Source organism: Cryptotermes secundus, unplaced genomic scaffold (assembly GCF_002891405.2).
Source record: "Cryptotermes secundus unplaced genomic scaffold, Csec_1.0 scaffold117, whole genome shotgun sequence".
Taxonomy (NCBI): domain Eukaryota; kingdom Metazoa; phylum Arthropoda; class Insecta; order Blattodea; family Kalotermitidae; genus Cryptotermes; species Cryptotermes secundus.
This window is the reverse complement of record NW_019737981.1, coordinates 2,514,098-2,538,804: the sequence shown is the minus strand read 5'-3', so window position 1 is coordinate 2,538,804 and position 24,707 is coordinate 2,514,098. Positions and strand designations below refer to the sequence as shown.

Here is a 24,707-nt window from a genome sequence, read left to right as displayed (position 1 = left end):
CTTGGAACTTTACGAAAGTAGAGGCTGCCTCATCAATTTAATTTATAATTTCATATCATAACTAATACTAGCATGGTGGCAGTGCGAAATTCTGAGGTGAAAGAAACACTAGTACCATTCCCAGTGCAATTTTTTATATTTTGTGTGTGTAGATCTTAAACAATATGCAGGTCTAACTTTGTTGAAGAAAAATTTTGGAGAATAGAACACAGAACATGTCGATTGTGCGTGTTCTGCATTTAGGTTTCGGTTTGACTGCGATAACACCTGCGCCATTCGCTTACTGGGGGGTGGAATCCAAGTGGGTCCACTCGGCACGGCGGCCACTGATTGGCCTATTGTAGCCTGCCCCGGGTGATTATGATGATGGAGAATTTTGTGGAATGAAGATTGGCAGGGAAAACCGAAGTACTCGGAGAAAACTCGCCCCAGCGCCACTTTGTCCACCACAAATCCAACTTTACCAGACCCGGGATTGAACCCGGGCCGCCGCAGTGGGAAGCCAGCGACTAACCGCTTAAGCTATGGCGCGGCTTTCACCTGCGCCATTAGTATGAGGGTAGGGTAGTAAAATTCTGTACGGAGACAGGTAATATAGCATGCATATGAATTCTGTTTCCTCCGTTGTTAAGGCTTACATAGATCAATTAGAAACATGAAGACTCTACGATATTTGAGGTTATATACGATGAATTTGACGTAGTTGGAATCTGTGTCATCTAATTGTCCAATTATTGCTTGACAATTCCCGCTAGTTTTTCCGTGTAGATGGAAACATCTGAAGAAAAGGAAGCGTATAAGATTTCGGATCTTCGTGTTTGTTGAATGTCTCAAATATGAAAATAAATCCAAAGCAGAAGGCCAGTGTTTCTGAGCGAGATATCTTAGCATAGCGCTCAAACGGTTTAATCAACTGATGAAATCACTTAATATTATTGTGTTTCTGGAACCAGAACCCGAGTAATGCTAAGTAATATACCATGCTCAGAACCCTTTAGACGAAATTTTTTCTCTCCTCTTTTTCCCACTTTGGAGCACAGGGCTGATTTCTCAAAACATGATCAGTTTACAGTCGGTATGACTTCTTGGAGGAGTGATTAGCTCGTCGCAAGGCCTATACCTAAACACAGGACACCACAAACACAGAATAAACACATACAGACACAACACAACCATGCCTTGTGTGATATTCGAACACACGATCCCGGCTTCCGAGCGAGCGAAGACAGTACATGCCTTGGACCGCTCGGCTACCGTGACCGGCGCTTTAGATGAAATACACTTCATTAATCATGTCTTTAGGTCTCAAAATAAGGAGCCAGAGTCATAATCTTCTCTACTTTCTCCCTACTGTGATGTCTGTGAAAGATTTTCAATTATATAATTCAGAGAAACGAAGAAAATTCTTCGCAGCGCAATTGTCTGCTGTGATGGGGAAAGCTTCTGCATTACTTAATTAGACAATGTTAAGTACGACGTTCAGAAAACAGTAATGGCTCGGTTGCCATGGGAACCACAGGAAACTACTACTCTCATTAAACGAAAGCGACCCAGTTTTTATGAGTTCGTCTTTTGACTTGAACACAGGAGTGATTCCCATTGGAACACTGCAGATTGGAAACGAACCTGGGGGTTTACATGGCAATACTGACTAACTCATAGGTCATTATCGACGAAGAACTGTTATCCATTAGCACATGACAATAACAAGTGTCGAAAAGTCTGTTTCAACTTGTAATACACAGACCTTCCAGATGCATGCCTTGTTACACAACATCCTCACTTAAACACTTACTCGTACCGTGCTACGAGTGTGATGTATAGCTTTGTACNGTCTCACGGTGTTGTCGCTTGCAGATTTACTTATACTTTTTCTTCAACCCTGAAGATGGGGGCGATACGTTCCTCCGAAACGTCGGTTAACAACACATATACACGGTGCCAAATCCCAGAAGACTGCATTCTTCATAGTCACCGCCGTGAAAGCCTCAAATCTTACATAATTTATAAGTTTTCATGCAAATATAAAACAAAAGCATATCTCTCTGCTAGAAGCCGCAACATGGAAAGGGTCAATGTTCGCATAGTCACTGTGTTGGAGTTTAAGAACACTAGGTTTCACACATATCGGCCTCATTTACTGTCCATAATATTCATGTTCGTAATTGAATCAAGGGACCGAGCACTCTTATAGAATCCCACAGAACTTCAGAACACCCAACATGGTTACGATGACAAAGGAAACATTTCATTGTTTCCTCTTAAGTCCTGATCAGTAACGGGAACTAAAATCTGCCTGATCGACATGTTGAACATTTCTTTACAGGCGTGTACTTGATTGATATTGCTGAGGCCTTCTGTGCAGGAACCTGCCTGATCGATATTGCTGAGGCCTCGCTTACAGAGATCTTGCTTGATCGACATCCTGAAGCTTTGAACTGTGACGGGCAACATACCAGCCACAGTCCAGTTTCCGGTTTCGTCTTAATCACCGGTTGTTATATGGCATCTGCACCTCGTGTCTTTCATGGACGTATTGACCAGTGAGCTCACTGACAAAATATCTCCATCTGAAATCGGGATGCATTACCGAAGCACCGCGATGAACTTGCTCTTAACTGTTTCTTGGTGTAATTTAACTGCCGATTCAAACTGAAATCTAAGGCTTTCACAATCTTGGAGACAAGGGATCCACTACCGCCCGGGGCATGAACGTTGTTTTTATATTATCTGATGCTAGAAACTATCGATAGGCTGGCCCCATACGTAGTCTATCGCTTTTCTGAATAGGATTTAGAAAACGTCTGCAATAAACTTAATACACGAATGGTCTGTGGCGACAAGAAGAAAAGGTATACAAATTTACCTGTAGAAACCCGCTTAATGAGGAACTCTATAATATCTATTCGTCTTCCCTTTGGCACTACAGCCCCAATTTGGGTCTTGGCCTACCTCCATGAAACTTTCCGTTTCACTTCGGTTTACTAGATCTTAAGACTTTCGGTAGGACTCATTGGGCGGGTGATCAGCTAGTCACAAGGCCTCTACCTGTACACAAACACTGAACATTCATTCCGTGAACGGGATTCGAACCCACGATCCCGGCTTCCGAGCAAGCGAACACAGTGCATGCCTTAGACTGCTCGGCTACCGTGACCGGCCTTCTTCAGATATTAGGGTGATAAAATCGAGGATGAAATTGGTGGACATATACCTAGTAGGCATGGGACAGACGAGAACGCAAAGAACTCCATGGGTTAGAATAAGAAAGTTCATTGCCATGTTCACAAGAGCCCGACACATCCTCCCCCAGATTTATTTAAAGTATATCTTAATATTATTCTTCTATCTACATCTAGGTCTTTCAAGAGATCTCTTCCCTTAACCATTTTCGACAAAAATGTATGAATTTCTGACATTGGTGCGTACTACATGTCCCAATCATCTCATCATCCTTGATTTTTTTTCTTTCTAGTTTCAGTGAAGAATACAAATTATGAAGTTCTTCATTATGCAATTATGTGTCCTCCTGTCCTTTTTTCCCTCTTAGGTTCAACTACTCTCTTAAGTACCGCAAACCCTCAATTTATGTCCTTCTTTTAATGCGAGGAGAAATGTAAACAAAGTTAATGAGATCAATTGGGAGACGTAGGCATAGATTAGTGGATAATATTAAAATTGATCTTATAGAAATAATCCGTGATGATGTGGGATGGATTCATCTAGCTCAGGACAGAGTAAAGTGGCAGGTTACTGAGAACTTTCAAGTTCCATAAGGGTGAGAGCACACCAAGGAAACTGGCAACTGCAACGCAACCGCAATTTCCTAGAATTGTTAACAGCCTGAGTTGAACCCATGTTACTGAATGGAGCAGTGAAAATTGAGGAAACTGCTTCATCAATTTTCCCTGCTCTTTTCAGTAACATGTGTTCAACTCAGGCTGTTAACAATTCTAGGAAATTGCGGTTGCGGTTGCCAGTTTCCTTTGTGTGCCCTCACCCTAAAAGGTTTTAAATTTCTTTGCTGGCTAAGAGACTATCATATGCTGCAGGAACAATCCGATCCACATCTGATCCATGAGTCTTGTACATGGACTATGGAAGTTAAGAAGAAGATATGGAAAAAGGAAATATTTCCCTGTTAGTGAGAGGAAGGGTTAATATGCCCTATCTACCAAAAAGGAGACTGAATGTGTGAAAACTATTGTTCTATTTCTTTCCTGAGTACGGCCTATAAAGTATTCTCAGTTATACTATTTCAAAGACTATAACCCATTGTGAAAACAAGTATTAGAAATTATCAGTGTGGATTTATTCCCCGAAAGTCTACTTCAGACCATTTGCATTCAGTCAGACAATTACTGGAAAATATGAAATAATATGGAGTTAGCATGTAGTAGATTTTAAAGCTGCATATAGCAACATTGATAGAGCTGGGCTCTTCAAGGATATGGAGCAATGTGATGTCCATATAAAACTTAGATGTCTGCTGGATCTTACGCTTAAAATTGCAAGATGCAGAGATAAAAATTTAATGGAATGCAAGAAGATACTATTGTCCCTGCGATTAACTAATTAAGCACTACGCCATGGAGGCGTATGGGGGAATGGATGTATAGTTCCACATTTTGTTGACCTCGGCTCTAGCTGGAGGTGAGTGGTCAGCTTCACGCTCCGGCCGCTTTATCCACAGAGAAAGAGCACCCGGTACCCATTGGATAGGAGGTTGGGTGGACCCCAGAGTCGGTCTGGATGACGTGGAGAAGGGAAAAATATTTACCATACCGGGACTCGAACCTCAACCCCTCTATCATCCAGCCCGTAGGCAGTCGCTATACAGACTACGAAATTCCGGCTCCTAGAAGATATTATGAAATAAAGAAATTGGGAAGGTTGAGAAAAGAGACAGTCGTAGATTGTACTTCAGTGCCGTTAAAGAATTTGTGTGGATATGACGAGGAAAACCAACAACATAGGATCACGTCACAGAAAACAGTATACTCTTCAGGAAAATCAGACTGACAACTCAGCATGACATCCCAGAAAGCAGTGTTCTCTTCAGGAAAACCAAGCTACACAGCATCAAAAGCAGTATTCTCTGCAGGAAAATTAGACTACACAGCTTCACGTCACATAAAACAGTATACTGTTCAGGAAATCTTCAATCAGGATAACTGGTCTACAGGCCAAAATTCGAGCCAACGCAAAGCAGAAGTTTAGAAACTGCATAGTGACTCGACTGGATGCAGAGCAGTCTGACAGCATCGTTAAATAAACCATAAAATACATCGCCTGTATCTACATGGGGTTCTCTTTCGACATCGGCTTTGGGAATTCTTATACTTGCCAGCTGCATGTATGTCGCACCGGGGAGTGACGCAGTCAGTGCCAGAAGTCTACATTGTAGCTAATGATGGAACTGGCATATAGAAGGAAAAATAAATCTCAGTCCAGATTGGACATTACTACGTTACGTTTGAAGATTAATCCCGTGACACACAATCTCCATAGGGCAATTAATAATGTATTAAGATGATCAAGAAATTCCACCTATTGAAGGAATCAGAGGGTTCGTTAACATGCCAACAAAAGCCACCCTGTAGATTCCATCTTAAGACAGAGTTCAGTCCAGCTTACATCTTCGTACTTATTTCTCGAAGATCAATTTCTTTTCAGTATTGTCCTCCCATTTGCTTCCGTATCGCTCAAGAGGTATTCCCTCTTGGAGTTTCTGATTAAAGCTTTAAAAATATATTGTTTCCGCAGTGATACACACTATATCGTTCTCATCCTTCTTAATTTAATAACCACAACATTAGTCTCTCCAGCACATTGTAACTTCATCTCTATGTGCCAATAATTATTCTCAGAACATCGCTTCTCAAAACACCGTCAATCAGCCCTCTTTACTTAGAGCGAGAAACCAAGTTGTTCTTATTTTTTCCTGCATTCTGACGACGAATCTCAACATACTGTAACGTGCAGACCCGTTACTAGGTAGCGAACGCGAAACAAACAGGTTCCCACGGCAACGAGGCCGGCGCAACAATAGAGGAAATGCTGGAAACGGTGTTTTCTACGCGGTCCATACCAATGGAATTCAGAGAGGTTGTTACATAAGGACTATGGCCGCAAAGGTTCAGTTGAAAAAAAAAATATGTCAGGTCGTGAGTCTCAAGGGGCTTGGCGCCAAGATGAACCGATTGGCGGTAAACCGCCAGTCGTAAAGTAACTTTAACTTTCATTTTAGTTCAGTTGTGAGACAGTGGACAAACGGCAATGGCGTGAGCGATGAATAATCTCCACTGTTAGGAGCCGCCACCGGGAAACGGCTAGTGACAGCAGACTTGAGAAGGCTTAGCGTGTGCTGTCGCGATTTGTAAAGTGTGGATATTATCGATGGCGCTATAATTACTTGTAGCAACAAGCTGCGTGTGTTAAAGTGGTCAATAAATCCAATGTCCAACCCAAACCCCGTCTATAGTCACACATACACGTGACAGTATGCTTAATTAACTGACTCTTAGGCTCCACGAGCATTTGTGACGTGTCTTAAAGAACCATTGTTCAGTGGTGTGACTGTGGAAACAGCTTTATTTAAATCAGTGGTTCGGTGAGAAGCCGTAGAAACCTTCATGGAAAAGAAGCCTTAATGCGTGAGTGAATGTTTCGTGTTGCTTTCAAGACAATGACCGTAAAATAGTAAAGTGACAAGTGTGACGTCAAATAATGACTCACAGCCAACTGTATCCTGACGACATTCACTTCATGAGTTGTTGGGTGAACATCATAAGCATTCGCTGCTGGCTTGGTGTATTTCGGGTTTCGAAACTTTCAACTTCAAGCCTTATGAGTTGCGCCAATAAGCATATTTATAATGTCACCGTATAGAACATTGGTGAATGCTGTGTGAGTGCACAACGCCATTAGAGCATATAGGAGGCGTGCATTTATGAAGTTTCTCGCCATTAAATTGTGGTGAGTGGTCAGCTTCACCCTACAATCGCTTTATCCCCGAGAGAATAATAATTATTAGGAGGCCGGGTTGACTCCAGAACCTGTCTGGGAACTGTATTGAAGAGAAAAATCCCCGTTCCTGCAATCACTTATTGAATGAACAATCGCAGTTCATAAATTTGTCAGTATCTGTTGTTAAGATCTGAAAGTCTGTGACGATGGGACATTAATATATAAATATTATATTTCTGGACATTATTCATCTTCCTGTTTTTATTTAAAATACAATGTTTCGGAGACTGAAATGTCTCCGTCTTGAGGTAAAACCTATTCAGTTGTGCCCAATCGATAGGTCCGGAGATAGGGACTAGCTCTATCGATTGGTGCCAACTGAACAGGTTTTATCTGAAGACGGAGACAGAATCGTCTCCGAAACGTTATGTTTTAAATAAAAACAGGACGATGGGTAATGTCCAGAAACATATTTTGTGTTATCTGTATTACTGATGCGGGCACGCGGTAGCGTAGTTGGTTGAGGCACTATGCTACAAGCCGGAAAGTCGCGGGTTCGAGTCCCCTGTGAAGTGGATTTTTTATGTTTCCTAATGCTTCCAGCTCTGAGGTCGACTCGACCGCTGGTAGAAATGAGTACCAGGAATCTTCCTGGGGGAGGGGGGGTTAAGGGAGGCCGGCGTGTAAGGCTAAAAAACCTTAACGCTATCTGTGAACCGATTCTCTAGAGAAAATGTGGGAGCCTCGACGTCTCACAACCCTATGGGTCTTCACGGCCTGATGCTGCGGTAACTTTACCTTTTTTGTCTGTAATATTGATGTATTAGGAGGCGGGGTAGCGTAGTCGGTATAGAGACTGACTGCAGGCTGGACAGGTTCGAGTCTCGGTAGGATCAAGAATTTTCTCTTGTCCACGTCGTCCAGACCGAGTCTGGGGTCCACCCAACAACCTTTCCAATGGCTCTTCCAGGGCTCTTTCCCTGGAGGTAAAGCGGCCGGTGCGTGAAGCTGACCACTCACCTCCAGCTAGTACCGAGGTCAAGAAAATGTGGATGTATACATCCACTTCCCCTACGCCTTCATGGTGTAGTGTTTAATTCTTTAAGCACAAGGACAACTTTACCTTTAATATTGATGTATTTCACAATAAAAAGACAAACATTGGTACAAGCTAACATATACTCGTAGATAATTATACAGACATCCAATTTCTTTTTTCGGAACATTGAAACTGCAATGCAATGCAATAATAAACGTGTTTTAAGGTGACAGTCTAAAATTAAAGATTGGAAAGAATGCCTGGAGCGCAATTCTTAAGCTACTCTATTAGGCTAACACAAGTCGGGGGGGGGGTTAGAAGATACCAGGGACATCTGCCATAAAGATGGAAGGAACAGATCTAATATACGTAACTAGAATTGGCCAAGGCCTTAATCCCTGTTGTTTATAATGTAAAAATCCTAATGTATGGTACAACCCATTGCTTCTGAATAATTGCAGCTTTTGTTGTATAGGTACTGTGCAGTTCCTGCACTGTCTGCTTCTCCCCACTTGTGTGTGCTGTTCTTGACGTTTTATTCAGTTAGTTCTCATCTCATAATGCACTTTTGTCTCGAGTTCCTCTCTATTATCTCCCCACTACATTTCACTTTCGTTGACTCTGCAGACAACCCTACTTTTATTGCAATAGCGTTAGAGTCTACAAGCTGTAATCTTTGGAACCATAAAATGCACGTCATGAACAAGGTGTTTACACTTCGTACATGTGTATGCAAAGGCTGAAGAGCAGGAAAATTAGATTTTTAATTTATTGCTATAAAAGTTTATTTAGTGATTCTTTCTCAACAGCGTCTGTTTCATGATAGAATATTATGAATGACGAATTTGGAAGGATGTGAAAGGGGAAATCGCCTGCTTTAAAGTTTGCCCAGTATTCGCACAGGGACTCCGAAAAACTGAAACATGAAACCTGTCTGGATAGGTTGAGTTTTGAACCCTGGCCTTTCTACATACGAAGCGAGAGTGAGAAACCACTCAACAGCGACTTTCGGTAGGGGAGAAAGGGTAATATGGAGGAAGACTGAAAGGTTTCCTCTAATTTTCTTGGTGCAGCTTTTCAGACTACAGACTATTAAGAATCAGGCAGGTTTGGTGGATGATTGAAGATCTTTGAAAATGTGCAACTTTTGCTGAGGTACTTTTTGTTTCGTAGGGCGTAAAATAACAAAGTGGTAGGTGGGTAGGTGTGTCCGGAAGAAATGTGGAAAAGGACAGGAAGTAAGGTACCGGAAGGACTGTGGAGATGTGCGATGAATGTCAGTTAACAGCAACAGCCAATCTCCGAACAGAGTTTCGAAATGGGGAGTCACTCTAACGGACACACTTTCTTCCGTCATTGCTGTAGTGCTTTAAGTATGGGGAAATCATCACCGTGGTTACGAACCAAACCATACAGTACAGTAATTAACAACACGGTGGGAGATATGTGCGCTGAAGAACAGTAGCGGAGTGTTAGTGAACCAACGATACATAGAGGCCGACAGTTACAAAACTGTTACATTTATGGGTCCTTCTACACGGATATTAGTGTTGAGTCTTTTCCAAACAGATCTTTAAAATGAAACAGTTCTATGACTAATTTATTATATTTACTTTACTCGAGTGTTTCACTCTATTTGCCGCGGCTACACGGTTTATAAATAAATAATTATACAAAGAATGCCTTCTGGGATGTGGCGCAGTGTAGATTTTGTGTGAACCAACGTTTCGGAGGAACGTCGGTTCACACAAGATCTACACTCTGTCACATCATAGAAGACGGCAATCTTCATAGTCCCTGCCGTGAAAACCCCGAATCTTACAATAATTATACAGTTTATGAGCCAATTCCATGAGCTATACAAAATATTTAATGAACCAGACATTATTGGATATATAAAGGTGAAAAGGCTTGAATGGGCTGGACACATAATACGTGCCAGCGAGAATAGAGCGATTAAGAAAATGCTTAATACTGAACCAGAAGGAAATAGGAGAGTGGGAAGACCAAGACTAAGACGGGAAGAATGTGTGTGGTAATGCATAAGAATTTTTGCTATAAAGAACTGGAGGAATGTAGCATCGAATGGAGAAGAATGGCGAGCAATCCTGAGGAAGGCCAGGGCTCACAAAGGGCTGTCGTGCCAGTGATGATGATGATGATGATGATGATGAAGATGATGATTATAAGCCAATTCTGTTCACAAACTCGACAGATACCTGGTCTCCTAGTTATAAAATGCATAGTTTCGTGGGTGGTTATCAACGTTTTTGGGAACTCATCTCCAGGGCTGGCAGCACAAGGGGGCCAAGTGGACGCCGAGGCAGAACATTTTGCAAATCCTGTTTTCACTCTCTTTTTTCTCTTTCTGTTAAATGAAAGTTCATTTCTGCCACCCTTCCGTTCATATCGCTACCGCTGATTGTCAACAGTCTATATATACTATGTATAAATGTAAATAAAGACATTTTAAGAATTAAGACATTAATGACGGTTCTCGTTACAGTCTCTGGAAATTCCATGTTATTAACTGTCACGAAGTTTTGTGAAAATTTATCTATTTTAATTTGGGGGGAGGGAGTCGTGTGTAATTTCCTCCGCATGGAGCAGCGTTTGGGCTTGTGCCTGCCCTGGATGAATGAGGGTAGCAGCAGGTTCCTCCCTAACTTTGGTAGCCATCAACAAGACTACAAGGTACCGCAACGCAGAAGACTAAGAGATTACATGGTGTGTCATAACACAGAAGAATATGAGATTACATTGTGCCATAACCCAGAAGACTGCGAGGCTCTATATTGTCATAACCCAGAAGAATACGAGACCACATTGTGTCATAACCCAGAAGACTACTAGATCACGTTGTCATAACTCAGAATACTGCAAGACCACCTGGTGTCAACCCAGAAGATTGCGAAACACTGCGTCATAACGAGAAAGACTACGAAACTGCATGGTGTCAGCCCAGAAAACTACAAGATGACATGTCATAACCCAGAAGACTAAGTGCGAGTCTGCATGATGTCAAAACCCAGATGACCACAATCGCCAGCATAACCTCAAAATTTTGCACCGTCAACGTGTTTGAAATTATAATACATGAACATGTGTTCCGTAGAGAATTTGTATGTATATTTATTATAGGTGTGGATATAGGAATTCACATGCTATGACTTATTTGTTACCATCATTAAATCGAAAGTTAAATTTACATTTCCTGCAGCCTCCATTTTGTTATTTTACATTCTGAAACAAAACTTGCTTCCTATTTTCTTCGATGGTCTCTTGTTGTACATAATTTCGGGCCTCTTATTTTTAGTGACGCTAGTTTTAGCCTCAGAACTTTGAAGTCGTATTCGTTTTGTGGATGCTAGGAAATCATAAATAAAAAGCGCAACTGTTTGATCATCTCTAATGGCCTCAGACTCAGGTCTAATGTAATGACAATCCGTGAACTACGTCTAAAATGATTATGGATGTCTGATACACGTCCATCATGTTTCTTTATACATGGCAATTATTAATGGCTTGTATTTCCATGATAACGCAAGGATCGCTGTTGTGGATGGAAACCACGAATAATTTGGTTGATAATCTGTAGTGGTGATAGTAGAGATGTAATTTAAAATACACTTTTAAATAAATGAGTTCAAGTCAGAAAGCAGTGTTTCTAGTTGACAGGTCTGCTTCGTTTTTAGAATTCCAAGGGTTACATTTTTGGATACAAACATGTCATAATATGATTCGGAAGCAAACTTAAATATTGAGGTGAGAAGGGAAATGATATTTTCCCTTCAAATGTATCGTCTTTGAAAATTTTAAAAGGCGACGACACAATTTTTCTAAATGATTGTTTTTCATTTTGTACCCTTCATCTTAGATGTTATTACAATTCAGAAGAATTAGATGCGTGGACTATGTAACATGCACAGTTATGTGTAATATGAGGCCTGAAAACAAAGAATTACGAATTAATACCAAATTTATGTTACCCTTGTGTATAACCAGTACACCACGAAGGCGTAAAGCCATGCATTCTTCAGTACGGTACTAGACGGAAGTACGTAGTAGGTTTCACGCTTCGGCTGTTTGACTTCCGGGGAAAGAACACCACCCCCCTCCCCCCCTCCTTCCGGTATCCACTGAATATAAGGCTGGATGTGCCGCAGTCTGGGCACATTAGTGCTGAAGAAATCCATCCCAGTGCCCCTACGGAGAACACAACAATGGTTGTCCATTCTGTGTCCAATTAATACGAGCATGTGTATAACGCGATTTTGAGCACACTTTACCTGTCTTACATGCAATGCGTACATTTACTCTCTTCAGGTTAGTGTATTCGGGAGGTACTGTGTTTGAATCTCGGATAGAAACCTCCTGTTCCGATTATTTTCCTACTCTGTCCTTGCGAATTTTTGGGCAGTACCTTCAAAGAGCCCATGACTTCTTCCTTCTAGATTCACACCCGCGCAGCTTTCATTATCATTTTCCTTGTGATTGGGCCCCGTGTATGCCTCACACCTGTACTTAAGTCTCACTATACAGTGTGGCATGTTTCTTAAAACAAATTCACTTCTTTTATGGAACACGAGTGTTCACCTCCGTGTTTAAACACGCCCATCATTAGACCCTATCGTGAGGCAATTCAATCCAACCTCTTCCTTCAGAACTTGGTTATCTGTAACAGTGGTTCTCAACCTTTGTCAAACCGCAACGCAGTATTTTTTTTATAAGACGAGGGCCCGGTACAACTGATGCCAGAGACCGGTACCGGGCTGCGGCCCGGCGGTTGAGAAACACTGATCAATAATACTGAATATTTTTATCATTAAAGTACCCGTCAATAATGCAACAATTTAAAAGACATCTAGAATATGTGCGACCGAAACATGTTGTAAACTGAAAAAGCATATGTAAAACTAGACACATTTTAGTAATTTCATAACCACTTTTAATGTATATAAGTTATACTTTTGGTACCCTAAGGACATTTTAATGATTTTAACAACATCATAAAGTATTAAAGTTACATTTCTAGTGAGAAACATATTTTAGATGTCTTTTATATTGTTGCATTATTGACGGGTACTTTAATAATAAGAACAACGCCTCAATGTAATGAGATGCTAAAATAGAATATAATACTGATCTATAATACGTTTAATATTATCCTCCCATCTACGCTTAGGTCTCTCATTACATCACACCACTTGAGATTTTAGGAAAGTTTAATCTTCTGTCACATCTGCATGCTTACTACATATCCCGTCCATCTCAGTCTTCCTGTTTTAATCACCCCAATATATTAGACAGTGTACACCGTGAAGATTAATTTTTTGCCACCTCTTCTGCCGCTTCTTTGTTAGATCCAAATATAAAATAGATTTGTTAAATAATATATGATTAATCGTTCTGCTCTGACAATTATTTTTAACACTTACTTGCATAGAATCGCGTTTCGTCGTAGCCGTTCTCTTGGTACACGCAGATACTCTTGTGAGCGCTGGCTGCATTCCAGTGTTAGAACCTCAATATTTGATCTCCAAGCACTATATCAACTGTACAGCCAACAAATTTTATTTCATATTTTAACATCATTTTATTACTGTTCGCGTAATACTGATCTCAAGATAAACAACACTGTCTGAATGATGTATGAATGTTTATCTCACTATGTTAAACACTTAGAATTTTCAATTGAAATGGCACATTCAGTCTCACTTAGAAAAACACTGTGTTGTCCCCTTCTGAAGATGTTCCAAATGCTGTTTAATCTTGTAGCTGTATATGCGAGTGTCGCACGATAGTAACATTTCAGGAGACTGCCCGTTGCTTCACAACGAACCTTCTCACTACTGCATGTAAGTAAGCCTACGAGTAGGTCATCTTCAGCGGTCGGAATCAGCCTCAGGAAGTTAAACGTCCTGACCACTACAATCTATCTTGTAACGGTATTTGGTTACAGCATCGTTTCCAACACACGAACTTAATTAAACATGAACTGATATTGTAGTTTCACCTTTATTCGTGGTCTTTGAACTAGCTGAGTCTGGAAAATACGAAGAAAAATATTTTCAGCTGCAATACAAAGCGGTAGGGCCTATCGTCTGAAATTTATAAGAACGTAATGCTTGCTGAGGGAGATCACGAAGCTTACCCAAATACAATCTCTCATCTCATATAAATTTTTATACTTGTAGTTAACTGAAAGACGGCAACGGTAGCAGAACAGTCTAAGGCATGCACTGTCTTCGCTCACTCGGAAACCGGGATCGTGGGCTCGAATCCCACTCAGGGCATGGATGTTTAGTGTTTGTGTGAGTTTTTATGTGTTTGTGTACAAGTAGAGGCCTTATGACGAGCTGATCACCCGCCAAAGGAGTCTTACCAAATGACTAAGATCTAGTAAACTGAAGTGAAACGGAAAGTTTCGTGGAGGTAGGCCAAGGGCAAAATTTGGGCTGTAGCGCCAAAGGAAAAAAAAAAAGTTGACTGAAACCCTTCTCTACATATTAATTTACAGCACCCGAAAATATAAGCAGTTTCTGATTAAAATAATCTTTTATACAAGGGCTATTCGAAGTATATAAATATTAATGCTCTACTATTTTCTTTTACTAGCCTCTCTTGTTTATGTCATGTTGTCGCAACGTTATTAAAGAATTACCTTTAATCACTAGCCTCCTTTCAATGGAATAATTCCAAGAACTGTCGTTTCTTGAACACACAAACCAAAGCCGCAACAGTGTCTTCATATGGCGGGAACCTTAATAACTCATTTGATTTCCTGGCCTCCCTTGTTCCCTCGATTATGTTTTCTTGATTAACACAAATCCGGAGCCACATCCAAGTCCAATATATGTTACTATAGAGTGAGGGTGTTTGAGAACAGGATGTTGAGGAGAATATTTGGACCGAAAAGAGATGAAGTCACAGGAGGTTGGAGAAAACTGCATAATGAGGAGCTTCATAACATATACTCTTCTCCAAGTATAATTAGAATGACCAAGTCAAGGAGGATGAGGTGGGCAGGTCATGTAGCTCGAATGGGGGAGACAAGGAATGCGTATAGGATATTGGTGGGAAAGCCAGAAGGAAAGAGACCGCAGGGAAGACCAAGGCGTAGGTGGGTGGACAATATTAGAATGGATCTTAGAGAGATAGGATGGGATGGTATGGATTTGATAGATCTGGCTCAGGATAGAGACCAGTGGAGGGCTTTTGTGAACACGGTGATGAACCTTCGGTTCCATAAAATGCTAGGAAATTGAGTAGCTGCAGAATTGGCGGCTCCTCAAGAAGGGCTCAGCTCCATGAGTAAGTAAGTAAGTATCGGTACGTTGCTCGAACAGTTCCTATAGCCTACCTTGTTTCAATGTGAACTTTCCGACTTTGAAATCACACAAAAGCATAGACACGACAATGTTTGCAGATGACCAGCACCTTAGCAACGCATTTGCTCACAGTTGATCCAGGAGGTAATGTATCTATCCATAGATCACATGGCCATTCGCTAGTAAGGCATTTCGTTCTGCAAGTCTTCTTGTTTGCAATATTGCCACTTTAAATCACAAGAAATGTGTACACACGGCCAGTACATTAGAAACACAATTAATGTATCGTCTTGCCTTGTTTGCACTAGTTGTACCTCTCCTCAGCGCACCATTGCGGCTTTTCTCTGCACACTACACGATCTCTCCGCTACACGGCTCTAGCAGTGACTGGCAAGCTATTTGCTGACTACCGTACATTTTGAACTGGAGTCACGCAGGAATGTTTCGGTAGAGCGGTTGTTGACGGCGGACGTAAGAGAGACGGGTTCGAGTTCTTTTTTTGTTTGTGTGTGTTGTTTCAATTCCCTCCTCCTGGATTCATGGTTGGATGATCACCTGTCAGAAACTATAGTGTCCGGATAACAACGAGGCCGTATGTAACAGCGCGAAAGAAACTGCAAATACAGGCGATATATTAAGGATTCATTCAAGTTTGGAATATTATAAGAAGATAAAGGGGCACTATACTACAAGCCGGAAGGTCGCGGGAACGAATCCCGATGAGGTCATTGGATTTTTCAATTGACCTAATCCTTCCAGTCGCACTATGGCCGTTGGGTTGACTTAGCTCCTGACAGAAATGAGTACCAGGAATCTTCCTGGGGGGTAAAGGGCGGCCGGCGCATAAGGCTGACAACCTCACCGCTATCTGTGAGCCGATTGTCTAGAAAATGTGGGAGCCTCGACGTCTCACAAACCTATGGGTCTCCATGGCCTGCTAAAGAGATAGCTTTACCTTTTTACCTTTTGCATATTATTCTTATGTGTTTCTTCTGGAAGTTATTAACTTGGTTCTTTTCAGTGAAAAATATTGTACCAACATGGATCCGATTCTCAGCTACTGAGGACCTATTGCTTGAAACTGAAGGAGACAAACAATGTTGTTGATGGAGAAAGTACGGTAGTTTGTTTGGTTACACTGTCTTAGCATGTGTACATCTGGTGCGGCCTTATTCACGTGAAAGTCCTCCACATTATGCGTTCAGTTTATACACAGGCCAACTTCCTGCAAAAATGATAGAAACTTTAATGGCTGGCTGTCGTATTTTCACCTAGCTCCTGACCTGGCACGTTGTAGCACCTGCCACGAGATAAATCACCTGAGTGTGACACAAAATATTGTGTGGATGCAGGAGATTAATGTACCACGATTTGAATTTGTTGCTGTTTCGTATATGAAAGCAGTGGGATAAACCTAACCACTGCTCATGTCAGTTAACTAAAACGCAACCTTCAGATAAGAGTGCTGACAGAAGATACGCAATTTATTTGAGGATCAGTTAAATAAACACTCAAGAGACCATCTGGGGACACACACATTCCGTAAAGTTTAAACAATAAATAGACAAAATTTATAGAAAATTGATACGACAGCAGGGCTACTGGAGTGGTTCAAAATACGAAGATTTGACCATTGGTGGTATCTATCGATGGCTCTACAGCCCTTTGTTGTCCCTTGGCCGCTTTTCAGTTTCAGCCAATAGGACTATTTGGACGGGGGATCAGCCCGTCGTAAGCCTCTACCCGCACACAGGACAGCACAAACAGAATAAACGCACACATACATCCATGCCTCAAGTGGGATTCGAACCCACGATCCCCAGTGTTTCAGTGGGCGAAGACAGTTCAGCCAAAACATTGACACAAGTCGTAGGCATACAATGATAAACTTAATGAATTTAAAAAAATGGGAGTTCACAGACCTAGCTACGCGATGGGTTGAATTATCGACACCATGGATTAAGATATGGTCAAATCTGATCAAATATCAAACATGATGATTCAAAATACTGACATAATGCATTAGAACGCAGACACAAGCCATTAAATAATTAAGAGATTGGTTTCAGAGATTGAAATTTGGTTATAATTTAGTTAAGCTGGTTTAAATATCGTGGCATGCGTTATGCAATTAATACGATAGGATCAAAGATGACATGGTTAAATTACCGACAAAGTGGGGTAAGAGATGGACAAAATGGCAGGAAATATGAATATTGTGACAGGATTTGATATAATGCTGCCGACCCATTCAGGCATATCTGCCCCGCCTCGCCCCGCCCCATGCCATCTGCCAAGGTTTCGCTATATTCTGTGATGTGCATCGTCAGGGCCAATTATGCGCAAGGCTGCTTATCGTATGAGGACAGACAGACAGAATACATGGATCTGTTTAATTTAACGCTAAAACAAATTCTCCTTCGAAGATAATAAAGTGAATTCCCTTACAGTGGTTTCAAATATATGGTTCATAGATTATTTAATGATGATGCATTAACTTCTTGTTCCAATTGAAATTTTTTTTCTGATCTCCACGCTGTTATTCCGTTTTATTTTCGGACGTTTAATGCTTCGGTCTCGACATGTTCTCTAACAGTCCTGTTCGGCTTCTTGCCACTTTCAAGACCCCCCCATTTTTAGTGTACTTTCCTTGTATTGTGACGCAAGAGAATTGCCTTCTCCGTGTATGTATGTGTGCGTATTTGTTCTTCCTTTCGAACCTAATTTGTAGGTTTACATGCGATTTATTACGAACTTTGTATTCAGATTTATCTTGGAAAATTATATAACTTCCGTTTATATAGTGTTTTTTAACCCAAAACAAACACAAGGCTCAGAATTACTCGGTTTTCGGACTATGTTCATAGTCCGGTATTCAAGAAAGTAGAAAACACGACGTTTCGGAAACCAGATTTGTTTCCGAAAATTTGTGTTTTTTTGGTTTTTAGAACACCGGACGATTGACAAAGTCCGAAAACGCAGTAATTCTGAGTGTTATGCACCATCGTCAGAACCCTTTAGAAACATATGGCTGTTGCGTGAAGTCTATTTAGCTTTCGGTATGACCACAGGTAATGTACCGTGAAGAACTACACATGTGGAATTGTGTATGGAGATCATAAACGTAAACACAAATTCTGCACGATTTTTTTTCTGTAATAAAAATTGTGATGGGTTATAAACACGATGGCTGTAAAAAGAATTTCCATCTTATAGGAATACCTGGAATATTTTCTGCAGTTGGAATATGTACTATTGGAAATTGTGTACAGAGGTGTACGACACCCTCTCTCTCAATATTCGAGCCGCCTGAGATTGTTCGTGCATGTCTCGAGGCAACTGGGATCGGCAATCGTGAAATGACATTTTAAATAAATTACTGATGAACAGATGTACAGGCTAAATTCCGTTCCATTCACCCCTCTTCCTTCCCCTAGTCGTTAATACCGGATATGACGAGGATTCCGCACACAGAAACTCGTTGAGGCACACAGTGACCTCTGTTATGCCGTGTTTTCTGCATCTTGTGTATTTCACCCATCATTCATCCTTAATGAAAGCCACTGTATAATACTTCGTTATGCATTCTTCATGCGTCTTTCAATTTTGACAGATCACGTATCTTACACGAACTCCACAATACATCGTATCACCCTACACGACATGAACGCATTACAGGGCTTACCATTTATAATTCTTATGTCGTATTTTAAGGCGGCTTGTCCAAAGTAGGAGTCGATAAAAAAATCCCTTTATAAGCTACACAATATTTTAGCGTCCACTGAAATGAGAGCGTAGTTGGTTGAGGCATTATGCTACAAGCCGGAAGGTCGCGGGTTCAAGTCCCGATGAGGTCATTGGATTTTTTCAGTTGACTTAATCCTTCCAGCCGCACTATGGCCCTGGTGTCAACTCAGCCTCTAACAGAAATGAGTACCAGGAATTAATTAAATAATTTCCTGGGTAGTAAAGCGCGGCCGGCGCGTAATGCTGACAACCTTACCGCCATCTTTGAGCCAGTTGTCTAGATAATGTGGGACCCTCAACGTCTCTCAACCCTATGGGCCTTCACGGCCTGTTACAGGGATAGCTTTACTTACTTACTGAAATGAGACTTCCTTTCTGTTTTCCCGCCTTTATAATTTTTCTCCATTCGCTGTTTGTTCCTTTCTTCCATCCTTCCTGTTATCTATTTTTTCTTTCTTTCCTTCTTGATGTTACGCGTTATAAATAAAAACGCCAACGCTGTGCCGCGTCGTTTTAACAGCAAATAACAGCGCAGCATGTCTTACATAATTATGTATGATAAAGCCGTGTATAGCGTCCGGTTGACACTGCTGAGTCGATGTTTCAGTTACAGGAAAACTGTTACAAGACACGCGTTCTCAGATTTGCTGTAAGGATATGTGCAGTTCTGGCCACAACCTTCTCGTAGTTCAGTACAAGTAATAGCCAATATATCCTTTGTTTGATCGTTTTCTTCCTCTTATTTAGGAGTTCTTTTCAAGTTAAAAAAAAAGAACGCCTTAGGTCAAAGTCATATCTATCCGTCTGTCTGTGACTTACATAAGTGCTTAGGCCGCGCCATAGCTCAAGCGGTTAGTCTCTAGCTTCCCACCGCGGCGGCCCAGGTTCGATCCCAGGTCTGGTCAAGTTGGATTTGTGGTGGACAAAGTGGCGCTGGGGCAGGTTTTCTCCGAATACTTCGGTTTCCCCTGCCAATCTTCATTCCACCAATTGCTCCACAATCACCCTCACCTATCATCTGGGGCTGGTACAATAGGCCAGAAGTGGCCGCAGTACAAGGGACTTAGTCCCTCCCCACTAGCACTAAAAAATACATCAGTGCCTAAGCCGTTGGAGAGATTTTATTATACGTAGTTCGATATGGAAGTATTTCCGTAAGGCTGTCGGGCATTTACGATTTTCAGCCATATTCATCCACAACAAAACCGAAGGCCTCAAATGAACTTTCTCGAATGTGGGTCTAAGATGTACCGTTAATGAAACTTCGATATTATCTAATATGACAGAAGTATGAAAGGAGTTTCTCGGCCGCCTTTTCTGTTTTTAGTCATAAAGACTGATTACAAAGTGTGCTTTACGTAACGTCATAAATTAAGTTCTTTATGTGCCGATAGGCCTATAATCGTATGCTGTTAAACAAATTTTTGTTGTATTCAATAAGAGAGACAGGATTAAAAAGCCTAGTTCACACAAAGTCATAAATCAGCTTTTTCATATATATTAGAAAATATTAATAATAATAATAATAATTACATTTTTGTGAAATTCAGTATGCTAGTTAGGCGCAGATGGGAAGATAACGTATAAGTAAAACAGGTAAAAGGTAGTTTTCCCTGTACTTAATTAATTAAGCATCACGCCATAAAGACGTATGGGGGAGTGGAGGTATAGCTCCAATATTCTTTGCCTTGGCATTAGATCGAGGTGAATGGTTAGTTTCACGCCCCGGCCACCTTACCTTCGGTATAACAGCTGCCGATACCCATGCGATAGAATGGGTGGGTTCCATAGCTGGTCTTAACGTTGTGGGGTAGGGAAAAATCTCTTGTCCCTCCCTTGAATCGAACCCCGGTCGTCCGGCCCCTAGCCCGTCGCTATATCAACTGAGCTACCCCGGCTGCTTCAGCAGTATGTAAGCGCATCTTAAGAAGGTAGGGGAGTGAGGACGTGGACTGGATTCAAGTTCCTCAGGGCAGAGTCCAGTGGAGGAATCTCGTTAACAACTTCCGGCTTCAGAAAAGCACGGATTTCCTTGACCAGCTGTCGCCTTCCAAAGGACTATGATTCATGGGAATGTGAGTTTGCAGTCATTTATATATATTATAATACGTTGTTGATAAATGAGATACATTTCAGTTTGCGTTTCTATACGGAAGTTGTAGACGAACGAAAATTAAACTTACGAGAACTAGCTTGTAAGCTCTTCATATATAATAGCAGTGTTTGGGAGATGGCGCATTGAAGTTACCCATCATTATATTCATGTTAAGCGTACACTTCACACACTTGGTGCAAATAACTCTTAGAAAGTGCAACTTTATCGAGTTGTGTATGACCTGAGGCAAACTAGCTTTAAAATTGCTTCACGTTAAAAACGAAAGGAGGGCACAGACCGGCCCGTTGAAGCATAACGGGCCACATCTTCACTACATGCCGCTGGTCTCTCGGACTTTCGATGGCCCCTATACCTGGATCATTCGTCCATATCCCATTTCGTGAGAAGAAAGTTTCAGTTGATAATCGGAAATCATTTGACCCAGTAGCAGTTCTGCGTTGACTTAAGCAACACATTACCGAACGAAGGACGCCTAAATAAGGCAACGTTTCTCGTGTTCAGGCGATATCGAATAGGAGAGAATTAAAATAATTTAATAAAAATGAAAGTTAAGGTAAATTTTTCCCTGTGCTTAACTAATTAAACACTACTTTACGAAGACGTATGGGGAGCCTATGTATAGATCTATCCAGTCGTGACCTCGACACTAGTTGGAGGTGAGTGGTTAGCTTCACGCCCCTGTCGCTTTATCCCCGGTACTCATTAGATATGAGGCCGGCTGGGCTCCGTAACTGACCTGGATGCGTGGAGAAAAGAAAAATCTTACCTCTACCGGGACTCCAACTTCGACACCTTGGCCGTACAGCCCGTGGCCAGTCGCTATACCGACTGCGTTATCCCGGCTTATAAGCGGCGGACGAAGGAAACAAAACAAAGGTATAAAATAAGAGAGAAAGACAAATAGCTGAACGAATGAAGGAGAAAGAAGTAAAGAACGAAGAATGGAAGACCGAGAGAACGAAAGAAATAGAGAAGAGAGGGAGAGAAGAAAGTAAGGAAAGGAAGCAAGATAGAACGAAAAGAAAATATAAAGAAAGAAAGAGAGACGAGTGTGGATGGAGATTTGAGAAGGAAGCTACAATGTCTATACTATCTGAGAATTTGCCTGGAAGCACCAATGAAAACGACAGATGTTCTAAAAGTTCAGTCCAAAACCGGTATCTTCGAAATATTAATCAGGAGTGCTAGCCAGTAAACTGCGATTTCGTGGCACAGTAGATGGTAAGTCGATCTATTGGTTTACCTTCTATAGCACTCTGCAGATATTCCAGCCGGATTAGAAACTGGTATCTTGTTGTTGTTATTGTTGTTGTTATTGGAGGGGATGGGTTTCCCCATGCATTTAGACCAGGTATTGGTCCATTGTACGTCCCCCTTTAATTTTTACTGTCCTCATCCCCTACCAGTAGACGGTGTGTGCTATCAGACATGAGGTTCTTTTACGTGCCGTAAATCTACGACACGGGACCCACGGCTTAAAGTCCCTCCCGGAGGACTTGTTCCCTGAATTTTTCCGCCCTTAAAAATTCCACGACCTTCGCCGGGTTTGAACCCGCGTACCTTGAGTCATGAGGTGGGAACGTTACCCCTAGACTACGGAGGCCGCTTAACTGGTATCTTACTCAGAGCTCCTGTAATTCATATGTCCGGCAGCGAATCCGCAGAAGAACACAGGTTCGGTGGAACTGCCACGGGGATATGCTTGATTATACGCGCTAAATATGATACTCATCAATGTGCTGCATGCCGGGCATGTGAAAGCGAGGAAATCATTGCGCATAAAAGCGATTCATTAGCTGTTTATACTGCAATGGTAACTGCATGCACTATCAGGCTTCACGTTCAGTAACTCTGCATTTCCTCCAAGTAGTGTATTCGTGTGTTTCGTTTTATCTCACACAAAAAAGAACAGTTCCCCCCCCCCAACCCACCAAAAGCATTTACCATCTGATCTTTGTAATGGAGACGCGATGTGCTTTCTGGGAAGTTGTTAAATACTACAGTATTTAGAATAACATGCCGGTATTTGGACAGCTCGTGGTCACNTTTTACGACAAGGCATGTCTTCGCTCGCTCGAACGCTAGGATCGAGGGCTGGAATCCCACTCAAGACATGGATGCTGTCTGCGTTTATTTTGTTTTTGTGTAGGTAGCAGCCTTGCGACGGGCTGATCGCCCGTCCAGCGAGTTCTACCGACTGTCTTAAGGCACGTCCACATTACTTGTGCTCGTCGGGAGACTCGTCTGGCTTTTACTTGTGCTCGTAAATCTTCGTCCACACTACTTCAGTTGCTCGCCAGGCTTCGGCGCGTGAGGATCCGTATATTTACTCACAGTGTGTATAGACCGTAGTCGTATTATAATTTACTGGCTATAGTTTTTAAATTAAAAAATTTAAATTTGCTTGCCTCGTGACTTGTCATATCGTCCACATTACTCGCGAGCATTGCGATTCGCACGAGCACGAGTAATGTGGACGCGCCTTTATAGAAACTGAAGTGAAGCAACGCGTTTCACGGATCCCCTAAGCTCCGAAGTGGGAGCAACAGGAAAGGGGGAGAGAGAGAGAGAGATTTGGATTTTGTTCCCCACAGGACAGAGATTCTACTCTTCGCCACTTTCGGCCTGCTACACTCAGTACACTATGTCCGCTTTGTATTTGCTCTGTTTCCTGCATTGGCTTTGTTTTTTTTTAATCGACATTCATTTTCGCGAATATCGATCCTACTTTACACTGCGGAAGTCCAAACAGTGATTTTTTACGAAAACAGATTACGCCGAGGGAGGAGGACCGTTTGAGGTATTTCATACAAATAAATTCTGGGATACTGCCCGAAAAATGGGCCACATCCTCTTTTCACCATTCACATTCACGTTTCCATTCGATGCGTATACGATATACGTGTACATTGTGAATTCAGAATGTCAGTACTGAACCTATGGAAGCAGTCAAAATTGTACCTAACAAGCTGACTAAAACTATTACTATGGAACAAAGTCACTTAACTGGTCGAGAAATGTCCTGCCCTTTATTAAAGTTCATTACTGTATTCATAAGACCTGTGCTACTGGACCCTGTCCCGAGTAAGATGAAATAGTCCATATCCTTATGCATTTATTTAGGATTAATTTTAATATTATCCTTCTTACACCTATTCCTGTATCTACAAAGTGATCTCTTCCCATCAGAGTAAAATGTTATGCTTTATATCTCTCTCCTGTTCGCTGCATGCCCCCTGAATCTCACTCTCCTTCATTTGGAGACTCCAGATAGTGCATAGTTGTAATATACCACAAAACAGGAAATGTGCCCTCCAGCACTTTACACATAATTTCCATCTTCACAGTCGAAGTGTAAAGCAAGCAAGAAACACATAAGAATTAGGTGACATGCTGCTTGTGCCCTGATGATGGAAGCAAGGCGCTCCTCCGAGGCGTCAGTGGACTTGTAACGGTCTACATGACGTTATGTCCCAGACGATGGCCACCGCTGAGAACCTAACAT

General features: G+C 41.7%; 1 protein-coding gene across 5 annotated transcripts in view; it reads right to left on the bottom strand.

The window, feature by feature from the left end:
* LOC111870555 overlaps positions 1–24,707 on the bottom strand; it is a 116,520-nt gene that overhangs the window by 56,106 nt on the left and 35,707 nt on the right. The window contains exons 1-2 of one of the 5 annotated variants that reach the window (XM_023862931.2): positions 15,372–15,967; positions 13,447–14,054 (exon numbers count right to left, since the gene is read on the bottom strand). The exons of 1 other annotated variant lie outside the window; for it this stretch is intronic. The gene's annotated coding sequence lies outside the window, so the exon portion shown is untranslated. Of the gene's footprint in view, positions 1–13,446; positions 14,055–14,672; positions 14,945–15,371; positions 15,968–24,707 lie in introns of those variants that run through there. 3 more of the 5 variants (XM_023862933.2, XM_023862932.2, XM_023862934.2) reach the window with 3 other exon arrangements.